This window comes from Macaca thibetana, chromosome 12 (assembly GCF_024542745.1).
Source record: "Macaca thibetana thibetana isolate TM-01 chromosome 12, ASM2454274v1, whole genome shotgun sequence".
Taxonomy (NCBI): domain Eukaryota; kingdom Metazoa; phylum Chordata; class Mammalia; order Primates; family Cercopithecidae; genus Macaca; species Macaca thibetana.
The window spans coordinates 57,589,303-57,598,098 of NC_065589.1; positions in this window are offsets into that span (position 1 = coordinate 57,589,303).

Here is an 8,796-nt window from a genome sequence, read left to right on the forward strand (position 1 = left end):
ATTATTCCAACACTATACAGTAATAACTCTCTTTGGTATTTACCAAAATAGTTGAAAATATGTCTACTTGTGTAGACACCTGCACACGAATGTTTATAATTCATAATTGCCAAAACTCGGAGGCAACCAAGATGTCCTTCAGTAGATGAATGGATGAACTATGACACATCCAATGGCATATGCAGTGCTAAAAAGAAATGAGCTTACAAGCTATAAAAAATGGAGAGAAACCTAAATGCATTACTACAAGAAAGGAACCAATCTGAAAAGACTACATGCTATATCATTCAAACTATATGACAATCTGAAAAAATGCAAACTAGTGAGACAGTAAAAAGGACAGTGCCATCCAGGGCTAGGGAGGAGAGATGAGTAAACAGGTGGAGCACAGATGATATTTAGAGCAGTGAAACTATTCTATGTGAAACCATAATAGTCGATGGATGCCATACATTTGTCCCAAATCATAAAATACTCAGCATCAAGAGTGAATCCTAATGTAAGCTGTGGTCTCTTGGTGATAATGATGTGTCTACGTAAGTTCATCTATCATAACAAATGTACCAGTCTGGTGGGGAATATTGATAATTGAGAGGCTATTTATGTATGAGGGCAGTGGGTATACAGGAAATTTCTGTACCTTCCTCCCAATTTTATTGTGATTTTAAAATTAAGTCAATTAAAAATACAAGGTACATACAAAAAGTATATTTTAAAATGATGTGGATAAAAAAATGTGGATAAATCTGAGATATTATGGTACAGTTGTTAAGTAAATGAAACTTACAGAAAAGAAAACAAATGTGAAGATAATGAATATTTCAAAATATTACATGAGATGGAAAAACTTAAAATTTGGAGAAATATTAGAGAGAATATGTAAACATATAAATTAATTATATAAATTTTTTTATCAATGTTAACACTATTCATAAAATATTTCTGACCTCAAGCTACAGTTCAATGGGTAGAAAATATATGTATACTAATAATTTCCCTACTGCCTAATATGCAGCAAATTTTCTAAACTGAGGAAAACTAATATTTCTCCCTTTAATCCTAAGAATCTCAATATTAAAAGGGAAAAATTTGACTGAAAATTGAAATTATCATTCAATTTTGAACAGTATTTTATGACTTAGAAGTCTATTGTTCATCTACTATTTCTCATGTATGGCTATAAATTTACATTCTAGGAAAAGAGTTTTAAATATCAGAGTGTGAGGAATATCTTAAACAATATAAATGACTCAGATTATTAATTGTAACTTTAGATTCTGAGTGATTAGAATATTCTAATTAAATCCAAAGAATCATAGTAAAACATATATTAGGGATTAATATAGAAACAAATCCTAATTAAGTCTATTTAGTATAATATTTTCTAACCAAAGAGAGTAAATCTAAATCTTTCAGGTTAGCGGTTCTGACATAATTATTCTATCTTTCAAGCCTGTTACAATGCACTCATTAACTTATAAAATCTATTTCATTTTTACTTATGTTTCCCCAATACTTCATGAGTCATTTAAAATACATTTGAAATTATAACATAATATGCAGAAACTTGGCAATGTAGCATTTTTATATATACTTTGAATACTATGGTGTTAATAAATTATATCCTTTGAATATGTTCATGAAGTTGTAAAGCAAAATGTTATAATTTTTATGGTCAACTAAAAATTAATTTAAGGGTAAAAGTGGTAGACCATTTGCTGTAATCTAATTTTATAGCAGGAAACTAAGATTCTGAGAGACTAAATGATGTAAAGAAACTTAACAACTAGTTAGTTGGTTATTGGGACTAGAATGCAGATTTTCCTGCCACCCAGTTCACAGCTCATACCACAACTGTACTTCCTGCACATTTGCACAGAATGTAGTCCTCTGTAGAAAGCCTGGGTTTCTGGACTCTTTCTCTTTGTCTCTATTCAACTTGAAATGGTAGAGCCAAAGAAGAAAGTTTGGAATGAATGTTTCCTTCTGGGACCACACCTACTTTAGCTTTCAAAATAATTAGCACTCAACTGCATGAGGCAGTAGCCACTGAGAAATTGGGGACCATAATCCATGTTTTTCAAATATTTAACTTACTTTGGCCACTTGGTTAGCAAATAAGCATTACTGTGAAAGTGGGAGTAAAACTTCTACTCATAAACTTGTCTGCCTAATTTTTATTTCATGTGGTTAAAAATTGGTAGTTTGTATGAAACAACATAGTAAAGTGAATCTGAAATTTGATGGAATTATTCATTTTATGGAGAACTAATCCCATACATTAAACACCAGCAAAGAGGATTTCAACCCCTAGGGAATTATCTAAATGTACAAATTATAAGTAGAAATTTATGGGAATTACTGACTGCTTCAATGATACCAAACAAGTCTGGAGTCTAAGATCCTATTTACTTTTTTCAGCACAATTCTGGGAATACAGTAGCTCTTCAAAAAATATGTTTTGTCTATATATTAACATAAATTGCATAATTTATCTTTTTCTCTTTATTATTTTTAAACTAGTCATTAATGTTCCAAGGACTTATATAATAAGGTTCGAACTGGAATTGTTGTTTTTTAAAGTTTGCTCTTTTCTTTGTTTTGAGGCTCACAAATATGTATTTCAAGGCTGACAAATATATATCTGATCATTTTTAATATTCACATATATTGACAGGAATTCCCCAAGCTATTATTCTAGATTTTTCTTTATTTTAATGCTAAATACTTTCTGTCTGTATTGGTCCATTCTCACACTGCTATAAAAATACTACCTGAGACTGGGTTATTTATAAAGAAAAGAAGAGGTTTAATTGACTCAAAATTCCACATGGCTGGGAGGCCTCAGGAAACTTACAATCATGGCAGAAGGTGAAGGGGAAGGAAGATACATCTTCACAAGGCAATAGGAGAGAGAGAACACAGGGAAAACAGCCACTTTTAAACTATCAGATTTCCAGAGAACTCCCTGTCACATAAACAACATGGGGAAACCTACTTCCATGATCCAATCACCTCCCACTAGGTCTCTCCCTTGATACGTAGGGATTACAAATCGAGATGAGATTTGGGTGCGGACACAGAGCCAAACCACATCACTGTCCAATACACTGTTCAAAAAATTATTTTTGTAAAAGAACAGATAATAAATATTTAGGTTTTACAAGCTGTACATTCTCTGTTGTAACAACTCAACTCAGGTGTTATAATGTAACATGAGACAAAATAATATGTACATAAAGGATTGTGATTCTGTTCCAACAAAACTTTATTTATGGATTCTAAGGGTTGATTTCTTATAATTTTTGTGAATCCTGAAAATTTGAGACAGGTCTCAGTTAATTTAGAAAGTTTATTTTGTCAAGGTTGAGGATGAGTGCCCATGACACAGCCTCAGGAAGTCCTGAAGATATGTGCCCAATGTGGTCGGGGCACAGCTTGATTTTATATATTGTAGGGAGACACGAGACCTCAATCAATATATGTAAGAAGTACATTGGTTTTGTCTGGAAAGGCGAGACAATTTGAACCAAAGGCAGGAAGACTCAAAGCCTGGAGGTAGCTTCTAGGTCACAGATAGGTGAAAGACAAGGGGTTGCATTATTTTGAGTTTCTGATTAGTCATTCCAAAGGAGGCGATCAGATGTGCATTTATCTCATGAGCAGAGAGATAATTTTGTATATATTCAGAGGCAGGCTTGCCCTAAGCAGCTTTCAGCTTGATTTTTCCTTTTAGCTTAGTGATTTCGGGGGTCCAAGATATTTTCCTTTCACGTTCTCATGTCATGAAATAGTATTTTCTTTTTGAGTTTTTGCATTATTTTTTCACCATCAGTTGAAATATGCTTAAGATTTCTAAATCCACATTTCCACTTTTACTCTAGGTCCACTCAGAATCTAAATAGGTAACCAAAATGCAACTCACTATGTTTGAAGTTAAAAAAAAAAAAAAAAAAAAAAAAAAGTTCTCTTTTTTTGATTGTCTTTAATGATTCTCTGATGCACATAAGAAATAACAGGATCTTTAACATTTTTCTCTCAAATAGCTGTATTCAATTGTTCAACATATTCTGTAATTCTGTTTTCAAAATATCACTTAAACATGTCCATGTCTTCATCTCTACTGTATTAAATTATGCCAGCCAATACATGATAATGGCTTCCAAATATTTTTATTTTGAGCCCACAGTAAAAATGATATTTTACTTTATGGACAAGTATATATTTATATATCTGTATGTAGTTATAGCTAATGTGTGTTACTGTAAGAATTCATGAAACAATCTTTAAACTTATTAAGTATAAACACTGATATTTCAATTCCATTTTATTATTTTTGATACTGGTCATGAAGTACTAAATTGACTTCAAGACTCATTAATGGTCTGTGAACTGCAGCTTGAAAAATGCTGCCTCACAATAACCCAGGATTTGTAGGATCGTATTAAAAGTATTGTGTTTTACAAGTTAATATTGACTTCTTTTTTTATCTCCGTAGATGATCACATCCCTAGCAACGCTGGTTATACTCAACTATGCACTGTCTCACTTACATAATTTGTATACTCATGTCTCAGACAATAATTTTATCTTTAAACACTCTCAGAAGAGGGTGTTATAACATCTACTTAGGTAGCTGATGACATTACAAACTGATATGGAAATGTAAATAGATATATAAAAACTTTTGATAGAATAGTATCATTCTGTTTACATTATTTATAAACTGAATTTTTACCTTAAAATTATTGACATTATTTACTCATATTTTGGAGAAAACTATTTGAATTGATTGTTATATTCAATTTTAATGTAATGTATTTCCTGAGATTCAAACTATTAGGCACTATAGATGTTTTCATTAATTTGGTTATTAAAACTACTTCTATAATGAACTTTTTAAATAAGATTATACATTTTTAATCATTTTCCCTGGGATCAAGGATTAGAATTAGAAATTAAAATGTCAACAGTTATGATATAATTAGGACTAATGAAATAGTTAAAGGTTTTTTCTTTTAGTTATCTTGATAATACTACATGAGAGCCCCCAATATCAGCACTCTAATGAAGGATAATTTTATTGATGATCATATTTGGATCTGTCATTCACCCACTGGAGAAAAAAGAACACTTATACACTGTTGGGGAGACTGGAAATTAGTTCACCCACTGTGGAAGACAGTGTGGTAATTTCTCAAAGACCTAAAACAGAAATAACATGCAACCCAGAAATCCCATGACCGGGTATATACCCAAAGGAATATAAGTCATTCTTTTTTTTTTTTTTTTTTTTTTTTTTTTTTTTTCTGAGAGGGAGTCTCACTCTGTCACCTGACTAGAGTGCAGTGGCACGATCTTGGCTCACTGCAACCTTCACCTCACGGGTTCAAACGATTCTCCTGCCTGCATTCTATTATAAAGACACATGCATGCATATGTTCATTGCAGCACTGTTCACAGTAGCAAAGATATGGAATCATCCTAAATGCCCATCAATCATAAAGTGGATAAAGAAAATGTGGTACATATACACCATGGAATACTATGCAGTCATAAAAAAGGATGAGTTCATGTCCTTTGCAGGGACATGGATGAAGCTGGAAACCATCATTCTGAGCAAATTATCACAAGGACAGAAAATTTTGTTGAAGGTCTTTTCTGCATCTATTGAGACAATCATGTGGTTTTTGTCCTTGGTTCTGTTTATATGATGGATTACATTTATTGATTTGCATATGTTGAACCAGCCTGACATCCCAGGGATGAAGCCAACTTGATCGTGGTGGATAAGCTTTTTGATGTGCTGTTGTCTTTGATGATGGTGACCTATAGATGGGGTTTTGGTGTAGATGACCGTTTTGTTGATGTTGATGCTATTCCTTTCTGTTAGTTTTCCTTCTAACAGTCAGGTCCCTCAGCTGCAAGTCAGTTGGAGTTTGCTGGAGGTCCACTCCAGATCCTGTTTGCCTGGGTATCACGAGCGGAGGCTGCAGAACAGCAAATATTGCTGCCTCCTCCTTCCTCTGGAAGCTTTGTCCGAGAGGGGCACCCACCTGTATGAGGTGTCTGTTGACCCCTACTGGGAAGTGTCTCCCACTCCTACTGGGAAGTGTCTCCCACCCCTACTGGGAGGTGTCTCCCAGTCAGGCTACACGTGGGTCAGGGACCCAGTTGAGGAGTCAGTCTTTCCCATCCTCAGAGCCTGAACAACATGCTGGGAGAACTGCTGCTGTCTTCAGATCTGTTCGACAGGGACGTTTAAGTCTGCAGAAGTTGTCTTCTCCCTTTTGTTCAGCTATGCCCTGCCCACAGAGGTGGAGTCCATAGAGGCAGTAGGCCTTGCTGAGCTGCGGTGGGCTCCACTCAGTTCGAGCTTCCCGGCCTCTTTGTTTGCCTACACAAGCCTCAGCAATGGCAGACTCCTCCCCTCGCCAGGCTGCAGCATTGCAGGTCAATCTCAGACTGCTGCATTAGCACTGAGCAAGGCTCTGTGGGCATGGGACCCGCCAAGCCATGCACAGGTAGGAATCTCCTGGTCTGCTGGTTGCTAAGACAGTTGAAAAGCACAGTATTTGGATGGGAGTGTCCTGTTTTTCCAGGTACTGTCTGTCATGGCTTCCCTTGGCTAAGAAAGGGAAATGCCCTGACCCCTTGCACTTCCCAGGTGAGACACACCCTGCCCTGCGTCAGCTTGCCCTCCATGGGCTGCACCCACTGTCCAACCAGTCCCAATGAGATGAAACAGGTACCTCAGTTGGAAATGCAGAAATCACTCATCTTCTGTGTAGATCTCACTGGGAGCTGCAGACCAGAGCTCTTCCTATTCGGCCATCTTGGATGCAACCAAAACCTTAACCAGTATTTTATATTCAGTAAAATGCAAACGCCTTGTCAGTTCTATGAGTTGTTACAAACACTTTTGTCTAAATATCACCAAAGTCAAGATATAGACTAATTCCAATATCCCCTTAAATCTTTTGTTCTTTTAGTCAAACCATTTCCCCACTGATCTATTCCAGACTATCATTTCAATAATATCATGGAGTAGTCTTTTGAGTCTTACTTCATTCCCTTAGCATTTAGATTTATCTGTATTGTGGTGTGTGTCAGTAACACATTTTTTTTATTGCTGAGTAATATTAAATAGATGTATTACTGTTTGATTATCAATTCACCAATTGAACAGCATTTTGATTGCTTTCAAACTGGGGTGATTATGAATAAAGATGATATAAATATTTGTTTACAGTTTTCTGTATGAACGTAGTTTTTATTTCTTTTCAGAAAATACCTAAGAGTGGGATTGTATTTAGATTTAAGAAAAACACCAATCTGCATTTCAAGAATGGTTGTATCATGTTATTTTCCAACCAGCAACAAATGAGTATTTCAGTTGTTCTCCATCTTTGCTGTCACATTTATTGTCCATTTTTATCTTTTAAAAATTTTAGTCATTTTCATAGGTGTGTAGCTGTATTTCAATGGAACTGTGTGAGTGTGTATGTGTATATGTGCTAATTGGGAAATAATTCACATACTATAACATTCAATAACATTCATTCTTTTAAAGTGTACAAATTCAGTGGTTTTTAGTATATTCACAAAATTGTGCAACCATCACCAATATCTAGTTTCAGAATATTTTTTAATCACTCAAATAAAACCCCAAATTAATTAATGATCACTCATTGTCCCCTCCTCCTTCAAGCTCCAGTCAAAAACTAATATACTTGTATCTTTATGGATTTGTCTATTCTGGACATTACATGTAAGAAGAAATGTATGATATGTGGTCTTTTTTGTGTGACTTGTTTTACTTAGCATATTTTTTTCAAGGTTTACATACTTTGTAGCATGTATTAGTACTTGATTCCTTTTTATAGCTAGATAATTTCCCATTGTTTAGATATATTACATTGTCTTTATATAATACATTCATCAACTGAGAGATTTTAATAGTTTCCACTTTTTGGTTATTATCAATAATGCTGTTATGAATATCATGCATATTTTTATGTTGATGTATACTTTCAGTTATCTTTGGTGTATACATAGGAGTAGAATTGTCAGGTCGTATGGCAACTCTAAGTATAAATTCTTGAGGAACAAACTGTGTTCTAAAGTGGCTGTACCATTTGAAGTTTCTATAAGGGTGTTTGAGAGCCCTGATTTTTCCATATCTTTTGCAAATATTTATTATCTTCTGACTTCTTGAAATTAGAACCATCCAGGTATATAGTGGTACCTTGTGACTTTAACCTTCAATGTCCTTATGATTAATGATACTGAACATCTTTTCATATGCTTATTGGCTATTTCTATTAATATATCTTCTTTAGAGTAATGTTCATTCAAACCCTTTTTGTATTCTCATTGGAATATTTATCATTTTATTATTGAGGAGTAGAAGTATTTATACACTATTAATAAAAGTCTTTTATCAGATGTGTGATTGGAATTTTTTTTTCATTCTATGGGTTAACATTTTGCTTTCTTGATAGTATACTTTAAAGGACAAATTTTATTAAGTCCAATTTATGTTTTTGTTGTTGTTCTGCTTTTTGTTTTATATCTACGAAATCATTGCCTAATTAAGGTCACAAATATTTAGACCTATTTTTTTCTTATACAAACTTTATAGATTTACATGTTACCTTTATGTCTTTAATTTGTTTTGAGATTTTTTTCTCTTAACATATGCTGTGAGATATAGGTCTAAATTGATTATTTTGCATGTGACTATCTAGTTGGCACAGGACCTTTTACTGAGAAGTCTGTACTTCCCCTTGAATA